Raw genomic sequence first — 15,821 nt, 5'->3', positions numbered from 1 at the left:
GATACCATGATACTATGAACATCCAACCTAAACCTCCCCTGGTGCAGCCTGAGACTGTGTCCGCCTGTTCTGGTGCTGCTTGCCTGGGAGAAGAGACCAACCTCCACCTGGCTACAACCTCCCTTCAGGTAGTTGTAGAGAGCAATAAGGTTTCCTCTGAGCCTCCTCTTCTCCAGGCTAAGCAACCCTCACGGACTTGTGCTCCAAACTGCTCCCCAGCTTTGTTGCCCTTCTCTGGACACATTCCAGTAACTCAACATCTTTCCTTCATCACACCGTATATAACCACAACCATATTTTCAAAGGTGAGATGCTCACCTCTTAGGAGCTTTGATGTATTTCCTATTTCTAAGATCCTATCTGGAATGCTGTGACTGAAGCTGCTGTTTCCAACATGTTTCTACAGACATAAAAAACGCCTGCACCTGAATATGTGTTCAACACAATGAATCATTTAAATTGGCAGACAGACAGACAGACAGACAGACTTGCTCGCAGCTGCCTTACTAAGGTAACCAGAAGATTTTTTTTGGGGGTGGAATGCCTTTTTCTGAGAAATTCTTCACTAATCACATGGCATAAAACTAGTAGGGCAAAGCCATCTGCACAATTAAGAGCCTTAAAAGGGATTTAGATTATGTGTTAAGCCTCATGAAAACCCTAAAGAGGGAAGACAAGAAGGCTCATCAAGAACTGCTAACTGATGGGAAGCAGAAATTACTGCAACATACATGAAGACCTTTCAGCTTTTGCTAGTGGAGTTTCTGCAGCATCTGGTCCACAGGATGAAGGCTGTCCCATGTTCTAATGAACCCACACACAGCTGAGAATTGCAAGTTAGCACAGTTACTGAGAGATCCAGCATCTCTTGGCTGCTTCAGTGACAGTCCAGAAGAAAAGAAGTCACCGGAACCCAGCCCACAGCTTATCAAGATGAGACTTCACAACAACGGAACTACAACCTCTTATCACCACAGCATCACCAGCCTAGTGGCTGTCAATTACCTTCTTCAACAGTTTTCCAAGGATTTGGAAGTTGACCTTCACTCTAGTTGCCTACTGAACTCCATTATAAGCTCTTTTCATTCATTCCCTAGACTCCTGTCACTGCCTTCTCACTTTCCCTCTCCCTCCTGTTACTGCTTCCTCTCAGCAACTCCAACTCTGGCAGTCAGCCCATATTTTTTAAGCACAGTAGAGCCTTGGCTTGTGATATGCTTTGTGCTCACCACTGTCTATGGAAGGGCTCAGGGTGCTGTAAACCTTCCTTTGGATATGTGGTAGAACTAGTACCCGGCTTTGTTTTGACTAATACCAGCACTTTAAAAAGGTGCTTCAGCTCTACACAGAACAGCAGGATGTGGAGAAAGAATTAAGACAATAGAGAAATCCTAATACCATATTCCATATACCCAGGCTAATCATTGTCTGTTCATGTCTCTTTTTATGTTGTCTTCTGGGTTATAAACCCTTCAAAGGTCCACACCCTCTTCAAGTCCATGTATGGTTCTAGAAGTAGCTCTCAGCTCTGAGATATCTAGGTAGAACCAGAAAGCAAATGCCTAAAACACATGGTTTTGAAACATTTTAAGCAGTCCTAAAGTAGCTTTAGGGACTAACAAGCCACAGCACCTGGTACTTCAACCACTACTTTTAGTCACATTTCAAACTTTTCCTTTGGTTCCACTGATGTAAATTGGAGCAGCTTCTCAGTTAATTAGTAATAAGTTCAGGGAGTGTATCAGAATTAAACAGTTTCTCTTTTCACAGCTGCACATGTGCAACTACAACAATTCATCTGCAGGTCTGAAATCTTTCTCTAACTGCAAAGCAAAAGGTATTTTTGGTCCAAAAAGCACAAGGCATCTAGCACTATTTCCTGAAATGTTTTAGAAGGTCATACCTGTACTAATTGTTTTAGACACAGTAACTTGCAGCACAGCAATATGATCTATCTGGAACTCTCGTAGATGAGTCAATTCCAACAGAAATTGCATCATTCTGTCAAGTCATGCATTAAACACTGCATTACTACACTTCAAAATAAGCTGGGCTTGATACTTTTATTCCCAGCACAGTATCCCCTTTCATTAACCTTCCATTAAGCAGGGTGTTACCCATAGCACTGTAACTGCACAGACTTGTAGTAGTTAACGGCGCCTGGGAAAACACTGGGGGCATGGTCAGCAGAGAGGTTTTGGGTTCCACCTGGATAGACTGCATCTAGGATGCAGGACAGTCCTTCAAGATACATCACAAACCCACAGGTGATCTCCAACTGTTGGAATTAACAATTTGATCTCCTGTACTAAAGGAGTCAGTACCTAAAAACTGGAGGAATCCAACCTGACCAGGCACTACCACCAAAGTGTGGGTCCAGAAGCTCCATGCTCAGGACTTCCAGAACACACTCCAAGCTATTCACAGAAGGTTCCCTCTTTGATCCAAATTAAACCTGCAGAGAAGGCAGATACCAAGCTACTAAGTTGCTCTCTACAACTACCTGGAGGGAGGCTGTAACCAGGAGGGGGGTTGGTCTCTTCTCCCAGGCAACCAGCACCAGAGGACACAGTCTCAAACTGCGCCAGGGGAAGTTTAGGCTCGAGGTGAAGAAAGAGTTGTTAGCCATTGGAATGTGCTGCCCAGGGAGGTGGTGAAGTCACCATCCCTGGAGGTGTTTAAAAAGGGACTGGATGTGGCACTTTAGTAGTCATGAGGTGTTGAGTGACAGGTTGGACTTGATGAGCTTCCAGGTCTTTTCCAACCTTATTGGTTCTATGATTCTAAGCTAGGTCTAGATTTATCACAGTATCACCAAGGTTGGAAGAGACCTCGAGGATCATCAAGTCCAACCTGTCACCACAGACCTCATGACTTGGGAGGTAGGACCCTGCTGCCAGTGTGAATACTCCTGCCCACTGCAGGCTTGAACTCACAACCTTCCCATTGAAAGGCTTATGTGCTACCACCTGAGCCAAGGCCAGGTAGATAGGAATGCTCGCAAGTGAAGCCTGAATAGGGAAACACCTAAACGACTAAAAACGTAGTTTTAAGTTCCCCCATCATTTGGGTCTAGTCCAGTATTGAAGTTACTCATTAGCATCCAACAGTAATTAGGAAAGCTCATGTCAAATCCTGTTAAACTGCTCTTTCAGTTAGTTCATTACTTGTTACCTTCTACAGAGCCTTATGCAGCGATACAGCATTATGTGACAAGATACAGCAACTGTGGCCAGAAGAAGCAGGGAAGTCATTGTGCCCTGTACTCAGCACTGGTTAGGCCACACCTTGAGTCCTGTGTCCAGTTCCGGACCTCTCAGTTTAAGAAAGATGTTGAGTTGCTTGAATGTGTCCACAGGAAGGCAACAAAGCTGGGGAGGGGTTTGGAGCGCAGCCCTGCGAGGAGAGGCTGAGGGAGCTGGGGGTGTTTAGCTTGGAGAAGAGGAGGCTTAGGGGAGAACTTACTGCTGCCTACAACTGCCTGAAGGGTGGTTGTAGCCAGGTGGGGGTTGGTCTCTTCTCCTAGGCAAGCAGCACCAGAACAAGAGGACACAGTCTCAAGCTGTGCCAGGGGAGGTTTAGGCTGGATGTTAGGAAGAAGTTCTTCACAGAAAGAGTGATTGGGATTGGAATGTGCTACCCAGGGAGGTGGTGGAGTCACCATCCCTGGAGGTGTTTAGGAAGAGACTGGATGAGGCACTTGGTGCCATGGTTTAGTTGATGAGATGGTGTTGGGTGATAGGTTGGACTGGATGATCTCCAAGGTCTTTTCCAAGCTGGTTGATTCTGTATTCTGCATTCTATTCTTACTAAATCAGGACTGTTTCTCTGAAGTGGCATTTAAAAAAAGTATCTACTTAACAAACCATCTTTATTAATGACCTGCAGAAATCACTACTGTAGACTCAGCCATTACTGGGGTAATTTTAATCTCCTGAGACTTAAATCTTGTATAGAATCATAGAGTAAACAAGGTTGGAAAAGACCTCAAAGATCATCAAGTCCAACCTGTAACCCAAGACTTCATGCCTACTAGACCATGTGATGTACTTTTTAGATATAACCATCACTTTGGTTTAAAAGGTCTAAAGTATAACTTAACCTGTTTGCTTAGGGGCTGTGTTTTGTATTGTTTGTTTGAGGTTTTTTCCCTACCTAGGATCTAGATCATGCAATTTGACCAATTGATTTCACTCTGATTTCCAGGCAGTTTCACTCATCCCTTTTTCCTAATTCAAATGATGTCATAGTATCATACTATCAGTCAGGGTTGGAAGGGACCACAAGAATCATCTAGCTCCAACCCCCCTGCCATGGGCAGGGACACCCCACACTAGATCAGCCTGGCCAGAGCCTCAGCCAGCCTGGGCTTAAACACCTCCAGGGACAGGGCCTCAACCACCTCCCTGGACAACCCATTCCAGGGCTTCACCACTCTCATGGGGAAGAACTTCCTCCTCACCTGCAGCCTGAATCTCCCCACCTCCAGCTTCATTCCATTCCCCCTAGTCCTATCACTACCTGAGATCCTGAGCAGTCCCTCCCCAGCATTCTTGTAGCCCCCTTCAGATACTGGAAGGCCACAATGAGGTCACCTGGGAGCCTTCTCTTCTCCAGACTGAAGAGCCCAAACTCCTTCAGTCTGTCCTCACAGGAGAGGTTCTCCAGCCCTCTGATCATCCTTGTGGCCCTTCTCTGGACACCTTCCAGCACCTCCAGATCCCTCTTGTAATAGGGGCTCCAGAACTGGACACAGTACTCCAGGTGGGGTCTCCCCAGAGCTGAGCAGAGGGGGAGAGTCACCTCCCTTGCCCTGCTGGCCACACTTCTGATGCAGCCCAGGATCTGATTGGCTTTGTGGGCTGCAAGTGCACACTGAGAGCTCCTGTTGAGCTTCTCCTCCCCCAGCACCCCCAAGTCTCTCTCCTCAGGGCTGCTTTCCAGCCAGTCCCTGCCCAGCCTGGATTTGTGCCTGGGATTGCCTCCACCCAGATGCAGGATCTGCACTTGGTCTTGTTGAACCTCATGAGGTTGGCTTGTGCCCACCTCTCCAGCCTGTCATGTGTCAGCTGAAGACAAACAAAGGGAAGTTTTTCTTATTACATTTATGAGGGAGAACAGCATTTCTCTGGACTTTTGCACAGCTGAAATGAACAAAATAAAAGCTGATATCCCCTCCCTTATGTAAAATCTCTTAAAAAAATATCTAAACATTAATCTTTGAAACTGGCCTGAGAAGCACCTGTATTGTTTGAAAGGAATTTCACACAAATTGCTGACAGTTCATGGGGCTCAGTGAGAAGAGGATTTAGAAAATTATTTCTCTCTGGAAAAACAGAAAAATCCTTAAATCAAACAAATCAGATTTATTTTTTTTTTTACAGATTGCTTTGTGCTAGAAGGGACCTTGGAGGTCATCTACTGCCAACACAGGTGGGGACCTTTCACCAAACAAGGTTGCTCAGATCCGCATTCTAAATGCCCCTCACCATTCCTAGGGATGGAATATCCACAGCTTCTCCGGGAAACCTCTTCTAGTGTCTTGCCACAGTAAAGAATTCTTCCTAATATCTAACCTAAACCTACCCTCTTTCCATTTAAGATCATTTGGCCTGTCACTACAGGTCCTGATAAAGACTCCCTCTCCCCATAGAATCACAGAATCAACCAGGTTGGAAAAGATCTCAGAGGTTATCGAGTCCCAACCTATTTTGGGGCTGTTCAGTCTGGAGAAGAGAAGGCTCCAAGGTGACCTCATTGTGGCCTTCCAGTATCTGAAGGGGGCTACAAGAAAGCTGGGGAGGGGACTGCTCAGGATCTCAGGTAGTGATAGGACTAGGGGGAATGGAATGAAGCTGGAGGTGGGGAGATTCAGGATGGAGATGAGGAGGAAGTTCTTCACTGTGAGAGTGGTTGAAGCCCTGGAATGGGTTGTCCAGGGAGGTGGTTGGGACCCTGTCCCTGGGGGCGTTTAAGCCCAGGCTGGCTGAGGCTCTGGCCAGCCTGATCTAGTGTGAGGTGTCCCTGCCCATGGCAGGAGGGTTGGAACTAGATGATCCTCGTGGTCCTTTCCAACCCTGACTGATACTGTGATACTATTACCTAACACCAGGGGAGGTTTAGGCTGGAGGTTAGGAAGAAGCTCTTCACAGAAAGAGAGATTGGCCATTGGAATGTGCTGCCCAGGGAGGTGGTGGAGTCACCATCACTGGAGGTGTTTAGGAAGAGACTGGATGGGGTGCTTGGTGCCATGGTTTAGTTGATGAGATGGTGTTGGGTGATAGGTTGGACTGGATGATCTCGAAGGTCTTTTCCAACCTGGTTAATTCTATTCTATTCTAGTGTAGTCTACCTCCTGACAACTAAACCATGGCTTGAAGTGCCATGTCCAACCCTTTTCTGAACACCTCCAGGGCCCCCTTTAAGTACTGGGACGCTGTTGTAAGGTCCTGCCAGAGCTTTCCTTTCTTTAGCATGAATATCTCACACAAGTCTTTCAGCCTGTCTTTACAGGAGTGGGGCTCCAGCCCTCTGATCATCATCATTTTGAAGATGATCAGACATTTTTACGATGTCTTACTCATACTGTCCTTGGTATATTAAAACCTCTCTTACTCATATTGAAAGAGAAAACACTGAGCTGTCTTTGACACATCAAGCAAACTGCAGACCCCAAGTTACTTCCTTAGAACACAGTGGGGAATTTTGTTATTTTCTTCTACAGAAATATAATCAACCCTTAATGCATCAGCACATAGAAGGAAAGTAACCTGATTAGGCTGCCACATTATTAGCAGATTAAGCAATAATAATCCCTTGCAACAGAGAATTCAGACCCAAATTAGCTCCCTGGGAGATCTAGGCTTGCTATACAACTTCTACCTCAGCTTCAGGCTAGCATTCAGAAATCCTGGCACAAGAGATAAGACCTTTAAAGCCTCCACTGACCAAGCTGCAAGCATTTGCAGCAAGATTCAAAGGAACTTCAGTATTTGAAACACCAAATGATGCACTGAAAGAAAAATTGTTGCATGCCCTTTTCTGCCAATCTTTCTTCTATGCAATGCCTAGTAAGGGAGTTAGACTGGGTCTGTGCAACACTGCCTGCTTCCCTTCACAGTTACACTGGTGATGAACCTCAGGTCAGGCTCCCCTCTTGTCACATCTCTATCAGACAGATCTGCACACCAATACACGGCCACTTACTAGACAAAAATCATACTTCCAGTTCTCTCAACTGCATAGTGGAGCAGTGAGCAATGAAGTTATGAGGATGGTGACTTAAGTTATGAGGATGGTGACTGCTGAGAAAAACAGGTACCAAAAAAACCTCACTTGCTTATGAATTCCTGAGTACAACTGCACCATGTTTTTTGCAGCTACAGCACAAGTCCCTAGAAAAAGCCATGGATAAAGCAATTTCAGGTTGAAAACATCCCACAATAATATTGCAGCAACTAGGTATTAAGGAATATTCAGCAATGCTTTTCTGACAAATTAAAACACAATCACATTTGTATTCCTTCTCAAAACCAACACTCCTTTCTGAAAAGCCCAAGGAAAAAAGGGCTGCATTCTATCACATTAACCAGCAGTCAGTTAGCTGGAAACAACTTATTAAATCAAGTAGATTTTTCCATAGGAAAAGGTCCTCCATTCTTTTCCAGAACACTGTGCTGCTTTTCTTTTATTGCCTTACTTTTACATCTGATGAAAACATAGCAATTTGACAGAAACATTCAAAGTCTAATACATTCTGTTCTTCAGAACTCCTGCTTTCTTCTCCAGTGAAGCAGTTAACGCACCAACATGCTGCTGTGGGAGTAGCAAAATGCAATATGAAGCTGCAGCCAGCTCACATGGCTGGAATCTCTGCTTTGAAGGCAGGCTGTGGTACCGCAGTGTAGCAGTCCAGCCCCACTGGGCTGAGCCCGCGTTCCTGGCTCAGGAAATCTCCACCTTGACTTCCAGTGAAGAAACCAGCTTGAGCCAGCAGAGGACAGCTAAGACTACAAACCATGATTTTCACCATGGCAGATGTTCATAAACGATCTGGGCTGATTTTTATGCCTAAGCTTGCAGTTAAAGGAAATCACTGGATGAGAACTAGACACAAAAGCAGCGAAGAGGAGCTTTTTGCACCGTGAATAAAACCCATGAAGTGCATCTCAAACACAAGTCTTTGAGCTTAGCACAAGAAGGCATGATGGGAACAACCAACACAGAAAAAGGAAACCCAACATTTCAGAAGCCAAGTAAGGCTGTGTGGCTACAAAAAAGGAATCAGGCCGCTGGTGCAGAGAGTACGTGGGGGATAGCTACGACCATCACATTTGAGTGAGAAAGAGAGAAAGACAACTGCAGGAGCACACCAGATTTCGTGGGAGTACTGTGACTGTGAAGAATGGCTATCAGTGGGGGAATCTGTGTACAGATAATTATTTCAGCAAGTTACACTGTGTTACAGTACTCGGTGCACAGACTGAATTCCTGCTGCAATGCAGCATTGTGTTCTTTGGTGGAAATAAGAATATGCACCAGAGCCTTCTTTTTGCCTAGTCAAGCCCATTTTTATCTGCCTACTGAAGCAGCCCATTAGCATGCTTGCTCTTTGCTGTGAACTCCATGATCCAGCATTTTGCCCTAACTAGTTTAATACAGCTAGTCAGTAATAGATACAGATTAAATAGGTACTTAATTCAATCGTAATGAAAGACAATTATGTTCTGTGCAATGAAACATATCCTTCCCTGCATTCTTCAGAGATGTGCTAATGACATGATAATGCATGTCACATGTATCTCAGTCTTCCGATATTACATGAAGCTCAGTCTGTTTTCCCAAGATTTTGCTCCTACTACCAGGAAAACTGGACAAAAAACATAAGATAAATAAGTGTCAGCTTATCTGATGTCTCTATTATCACAGTACATTAGATGTTGGAAGGGAGATCATTGAGTCCAAGCCCTGTGCCAAAACAGGATCACCCAGGGTAGTCCACACAGGAATGCATCCAGGTGGGGTTTGAAAGTCTCCAGAGAAGGAGACTCCACAACCTCTCTGGGCAGCCTGCTCCAGGGCTCTGTCACCCTCACTGTAAAGAAGTGCCTCCTCATGGTGAGGTGAAATTTCTCTGTCCAAGTTTGTATCCCTTGCTCTTTCTCTTACTCCTGTGCACCACCCAAAAGAGCTTGGCCCCCTCCACTTGACACCCACCCCTCAGATATTGATAGGCATCAATCAGATTACCTCTCAGCCTTCTCAAGACTAAACAGCCCCAGGGCTCTCAGGCTCTCTTCACAGGGGAGGTGTTCCTAATCAACCTCGTGGCTCCCCGTTGGATTCTGTTGAGAGGCTGAGGGAGCTGGGATTATTTAGCCTGGAGAAGAGGAGGCTCAGGGGTGACCTCATTGCCCTCTACAACTACCTGAAAGGTGGTTGTAGCCAGGAAGGGGTTGGTCTCTTCTCCCAGGCAACCAGCACCAGAACAAGCGGACACAGTCTCAAGCTGCGCCAGGGGAGGTTTAGACTCGAGGTGAGAAGGAAGTTCTTCACCAAGCGAGTCATTCGTCATTGGAACGGGTTGCCCAGGGAGGTGGTTGAGTCATCGACCCTGGAGGTGTTCAAGAGGAGATTGGACGTGGCACTTGGTGCCATGGTCTAGTCATGAGGTCTGTGTTGATAGGTTGGACTCGATGATCCTCGAGGTCCTTTCCAACCTAAGTTATACTGTGAGACTGTGATCCTCCCCATCAGGTCTCTGTCACTCTTAAACTGGAGAGCCCAAAACTGGACCTCCTACATTACATTGCAAAAAAACTAAGAGATCTTTGGGCCACAGGAGACTTCAAAACATTAGAGAAAGTTACTATTTTTTTTTTCATTCTAGTGTCTCTATACAATGAAATTATTTAGACTATAGCAAAACTATTTAAAGATGCAAGTGTAAATTCACACCTGCTACAAATACGGCTAGTTATACAGACTTCAGTGACACCTACACCTCTTTCACATTACTAGGACATTTATCTTTCAGACCCTAAAAATATGTTCTTCCTGGTTTTACCTTACATCAAGACCCTGCAGAGTCTCAAATACAGATAGCTTCCCTTCCAGACTAGTCTCCTTACATTTCAGTTACAGAATAATACTTCATACTATTATAAAACAAACATAATGATTTACCCCACCTCCCCCCCCCAAAAAAAAAGTAGCATTTATCTCTCAGAATTGGTTCACTGACAATAGGTTTGATTGTAAGTATTTGTATGACATCCTGGCCTGCATCAGGAATAGTGTGGCCAGCAGGAGCAGGGAAGTCATTCTGCCCCTGTACTCTGCATTGGTTAGGCCACACCTTGAGTCCTGTGTCCAGTTCTGGGCCCCTCAGTTTAAGAAGGACATTGAGACACTTGAATGTGTCCAGAGAAGGGCAACAAGGCTGGGGAGAGGCCTTGAGCACAGCCCTATGAGGAGAGGCTGAGGGAGCTGGGGTTGCTTAGCCTGGAGAAGAGGAGGCTCAGGGGAGACCTTCTTGCTGTCTAGGACTACCTGAAGGGAGATTGTAGCCAGGTGGGGGTTGGTCTCTTCTCCCATGCAACCAGCACCAGAACAAGAGGACACAGTCTCAAGCTGCACCAGGGGAAGTTTAGGCTTGAGGTGAAGAGAAAGTTCTTCACTGAGAGAGTCGTTGGCCATTGGAATGTGCTGCCCAGGGAGGTGGTGGAGTCACCATCCCTGGAGGTGTTCAAGAGGGGATTGGATGTGGCACTTGGTGCCGTGGTCTAGTCATGGGGTCTGTGGTGACAGGTTGGACTCGATGATCTTTGAGGTCTCTTCCAACCTTGGTGATACTGTGAGACTGTGACTTCTTCTAAATCAAAGCAGTAATACCTAAGAAAGTTACAACCTAGAACTCTTGAATGTCAGTACTTTTTCCTCTCATTGCATGTGATCTCTAAAGACTTTATTGGTCTTGTCATAGTTTCTCACCTGCTTTCACAGACTTCTCCGTAATTTCTGCTCACAAATCAACATAGAATCATAGAATAGTGAGGGTTGGAAGGGACCTCAAGGATCATCCAGTTCCAACCGCCCTGCCATGGGCAAGGACACCTCACACTAAAGCAGGTTCATCACAGCCACGTCCAGCCTGGCCTTCAAAACCTCCAGGGTTGAGGCTTCCACCACCTCCCTGGGCAACCTGTGCCAGTGTCTCACCATCCTCATGGGGAAGAACTTCTTCCTAGCATCCAACCTGTTTTGTTCCATTCTCCCCAGTCCTATCACTACCCAGCACCCTAAAAATTCCCTCCCCAGCTTTCTTGTAGGTCCCTTCATATACTGGAAGGCCACAACTAGGTCTTCTCAGAGCCTTCTCTTCTCCAGACTGAACAGCCCCAACTCTCTCAGTCTGTCCTCATAGGAGAGGTGCTCCAGCCCTCTGCTCATCCTCTAATCATCACTGAAATACTTCATGGACCTACACAATGTGCCAACTACAATTTCTTATTCAGATAGAAAGAACATCTCACTTATTCTGCAGTCTTTTCCTGTATGCACTTTACTGAAGGAACAAATCCTGTTGTTATCACTCTTCCATCCTGAAGCCAAGTGAAGTAATCTGGACAGCTCTGACAATACTCCACCCTTGACTGGTCAAGCTCAAAAGCTGGAGCTGCTGGCAACCTGAAACAAACCGTGCAAGCTACAAGAGAATGACTTCACAGAATCTGATCACACTTCTGAGAAGTGAAAGGATATTGAAGTATGCTTAAATAGTTAATTGAAGTACTGAAGTTATTTAAGTTGCAAAAAATCAGGTACTAAAAGTTAAGACATTACTTAGTGGCTCTGAGACCTTTATTCCTTGGCTTCTGTGCTTCTGAATGGCTCAGTAAGCAAATCAAATTGTCCTCGAGAAGAATTTGTGTGATTACTTCTTTGTCTGCTTCTTATCCATAATCAGAGAGGCTGAACTGTTCACAGATCTATCAGCAGAAATCTTCCTTCTCCTCAAGTGATTATTTCATTGTATCAATTACGCTTTCATGAGTTACATCGCAGTAAATCTCTGCCTTTAAAAAGAAGATGATTAACACCAACTCCACTACGGAAACTCTCAAGACCATAAACATCCTATTCCAGTTGCTCATCCCTTCTCCATCTTGGCTTAAGAAGAGTGTGCTGAATCACTGGCACTGCAGCACAGGCTTGAAATGCAAAAATAATACCATTTGTCAGCAGCAAAACCCCGTATTTTCCCAATGTGGGAAACAATGACTACTGGAACCGTTAAGATTTGAGCCACTGTCGTTCACAGCATTAACTAACCTTTTTCTTTCCTTTCTCCATGGAGAAAACTAGGAACCTTTGAAGAGTTAACAGTAAATTGTACAACTGAAGGGTAAGAATGAAGACCTCTATTTCAGTGTGGGCTTCTGAGAAGCTCAGCACAGTTACTGCCAGTGCCTAGAGCAACCATTCTGGCAGCCACCATTGCTCTTTCTCACTACTTTGTATGGGCTTGTCAGGTATTGTGCATCCAGCTCTCCAGCAGAATACTGCTCAGTTATAATTCTTAGATTTTTTTTTCCAGCCCCCAAATTATTCTGGATTATTTCCTGAGCAATGGCAAGGCCACTTGGAATCAAATTTCAAGGAAGAAGAGAACTGCAGAAATTTGGAGAGCCCACCTGCTGATGGATAAAAGTCATTCTGCAATCAACTGAGAAGACTCAGAGATCTTAATGTCCCACAGAAAAGCCATAAACTTTATGAGCAAAGGACCCCAAACTGCTCTTCCACAATCTAGCCATTTTGTGTTTTGAGCAAGGACATTATTCCTTGATATGCATGAAACAGCAGCACAGTGGAAAGCAGCTGGGGACCGGGTGGACAAGTCCTTAACGTTGTGGACCCTCCTGGTTGTACACTAGAGTGTCCTTAACATTGTGGACCCTCCTGGTTGTACACTAGAGTATTAAAAATAAACAAATAAATCAGTCTTCCAAAAAAAATTACATTCCTCCCATAAATACTCCCAAAATGATACAATTCCATGCCACTTGAGCAACAATTACGCCAATGTATCTCAACAACACAAAAGGAATGGCTGCAATTAGTAGATATTGTGGCTCTGAAAAATCTGGTTTGGGGTGGGATTTTGCTGTTTAATTGCCTGATAAATGCAACATGTTAAAAGTTTTGCAATACACAGCAGAGAAAAGAGGGCTGACAAAGCTGTTCAGGCTACGTGGTTCTCATCTGCACTACTAGTTTCTTGCTTGCTTGCCCACAAGAAAGAAAACTGTAAGGATGCCGATATTAAAGGTCAACAGGAATCAGGCTGTGCTGCAAAACTAGTTTAAAAATGATTAGCAGTTTCACTTACTTAGTTTCACTGTTGGTGGCACATCTGAACAGCTATCAAACGGTTCAGTTTCAAAACCAATGGCAGGTTTGGGGTTTGAATCCGAGCTGAGCCCGAAGGGAGTGCTGGATATGCACCAAATGCAGGCTTTCATTCTATCCTTCTCTTCATATGGTCTATGTGTAAACCAGCACCTTGTCTATTAGTCAAGACAAAATTAAGCAATCTCCCCTAAGTATTTTTTAAAGTCTCCTTTTTAATGAGATGTTGATAATAGGAAGCATACTACTGAAAAATAAAACCCAGAAAGAAGAGCATATAGTCATAATTTTTTAATCAGAGTAAGCTGTTTGCATAATACATCCAGTGCACATGTACATGACACAACAAAATCATCCTTTCATTTATACTTCCTTTGCAGGGAGAAACAAAAGATTTGGGTCCACATCCTATAGTATGTCAGTGACATGTTTGATGCTGACACATTGTTGAAAAACAATTAGGCTTCTCTCAGAAATCAACCCTCCAGCAGTGAGCTGACTATGTAGCAACAGCTCATGGAAAATAAAATGGCTGATTGAGGATGAGCTCTTGATTACACCTTTTCCAAATAAAACAAAGCGTGATTTACTTAAATGGAACCTCTCGTGGGGTAGGTCAGCGTGACTGCGCAGGCAGATTTCAATCATCTCATTTACTTCCACCCAGAAAAGCACAGACATTCCAGTTCGATCTAATACTAGCAAAGCCGGCACAAACCCCAGCCAATATGGGCATGGGAAATAAGAATTGATATGGAAATTGAAGAGCAGAGGGGGGGAAAAAAAGGAAGAAATCACTGGGGGGGAAACTGTAGGTACAGTCCAGAGAGTCCACCCTGTGGATGTGGATGTGCCGTAGTACACAGGGGGTTGCACCTAATAAAGAGGAAATAGATCCAAGACGCACAAAGGTTGAGGAAAGGTCCTCATCACCATTCCCACCCAAACATGGCCGACACTAGGGTGCACCCAGCACCCAGCCCACCGAGACCGCTCCAGCCGGCGTGGGGCGAGGGATGCGGGTGGCAGCGGTGGGAGGGCACCGCGCCGGCCCCCGCCGGGCGACGCCCACGCTCCGCAGCAACAATGCGGGGCCCGGGCAGCCGCGGGACTTCCCCACCTACCTCCTGCGCCTCCTCCACCCAGCCATCGAACACGGCGACCGCAGCCCTCGCCCTGCTGCGACTCAGCCTCGCACGCTGCCGCCGTCACCAGGCGGGGATGGGCGCCCGCGGGCCGCTCCCGGCGCAACTGGCGATGTTCCCGCTCCCTCCCTCATCTGCCGGAACGGCGAGGCTCGTCCCGCTCCCTGCCAGCCCGGAGATAAGATAGCCGCGCAGGGAGGCGCATCAACACGGTGCTCCCCTCCCGCGATGGAGCCGGCCCTCGGCCCCGCTCCCCGTGAAACATGCGCTGCACATACATCTAACGTGCTTTAAACAACACGCGGGAGATTCTTAATGACATTTGTATAACTCACGGTAGTAAAAGGATGCAAATTCCCTACCCCACCCCCTCTTTATTCTTAAAACAGCCCCGTACATCCTCTTAACCTACAACCAAGTTAAAACACATGGGCGGCTTCCAGCGGGCGCTCGCTATTGTCTTCCGTGGGGCTGGTCCCCTCGCTGCGAGCAAGATGCTGGCCCCGGGGCGAAAGCAGCCTCCCCGCGGGGGGAGGGACCCCCATGCTCCCCGCAGAAAAGCGTACACAGGACGGAAAAGGACACCCCCCACCCCCTCCTCCTCGCACCCCCTGCCCCTTCCTGTCCGCCCACCCGGCTGAACAAGCGAGGCGGTGGGGCCGGCCATGCTCCCCATGCGGCGCCGGTCGCACGGCTGGGCTGGGAACGCGCGGAATCGTGGCGGCGTCCTGCTCGCTCGCCCGCCCTCCGCAGCCGCCGCCTTCCCTAGCCGCCGCCTTCCCTTGCCTTACCTCCTCCCGCGGGGCTCGCTAGGCGCCGGCGGCGGGAAGCGAGGGAATGAGGGGCCACGGGTGGCGAGCGCGGCCGTTCCGGCGCGGGGCTCAGCGGCGAGCAGGCGGTGGCAGGCACATGTGCTTAAGCCTCACTGCGACGGCGTTTAAAGACAGACATAAAAGCGGCGGGGGGAGAGGAAGGGGGAGGGCAGCGCCGGACCGGGGGAGCCGCACCTCCTGACGTAAGGAGCAGCGCCCCCCGCCTGCAGCAGCATCTCCTCCGCGGGAGGCGGGCGGCAGAGAGGCAGAGGCGGCAGGCGGAGGAGGAGGAAGAAGAAGGAGAGGCCCGCCACCGCCGCGACAAATGCCCTGCGGTCAAGCTCTGGCACCGCCGGTGCCCCGTGCCCTGCTGCATCCCGTCCGGACGTGTGACGGTTACCGAGTCCCCGATCCAGTGTGCCGCACACATGGGCTGCGAGCGCCCAGCGGA

The 15,821-nt window shown here is 47.1% G+C and overlaps 1 protein-coding gene across 1 annotated transcript in view; it reads right to left on the bottom strand.

The window, feature by feature from the left end:
• SLC6A15 (solute carrier family 6 member 15) overlaps positions 1 to 15,508 on the bottom strand; it is a 54,729-nt gene extending 39,221 nt beyond the window's left edge. Inside the window, 1 exon segment of the mRNA XM_068160936.1 lies at positions 15,350 to 15,508. The gene's annotated coding sequence lies outside the window, so the exon portion shown is untranslated.
• Positions 15,509 to 15,821: the final 313 nt, after the last annotated feature.

The sequence above is a fragment of the Melanerpes formicivorus genome, unplaced genomic scaffold, assembly GCF_026170545.1.
Source record: "Melanerpes formicivorus ecotype bairdi unplaced genomic scaffold, bMelFor1.0.p_v2 SCAF_54, whole genome shotgun sequence".
Taxonomy (NCBI): Eukaryota; Metazoa; Chordata; class Aves; order Piciformes; family Picidae; genus Melanerpes; species Melanerpes formicivorus.
The sequence above is the reverse complement of the archived record's forward strand: the minus strand, read 5'-3'. Positions and strand labels throughout refer to the sequence as shown.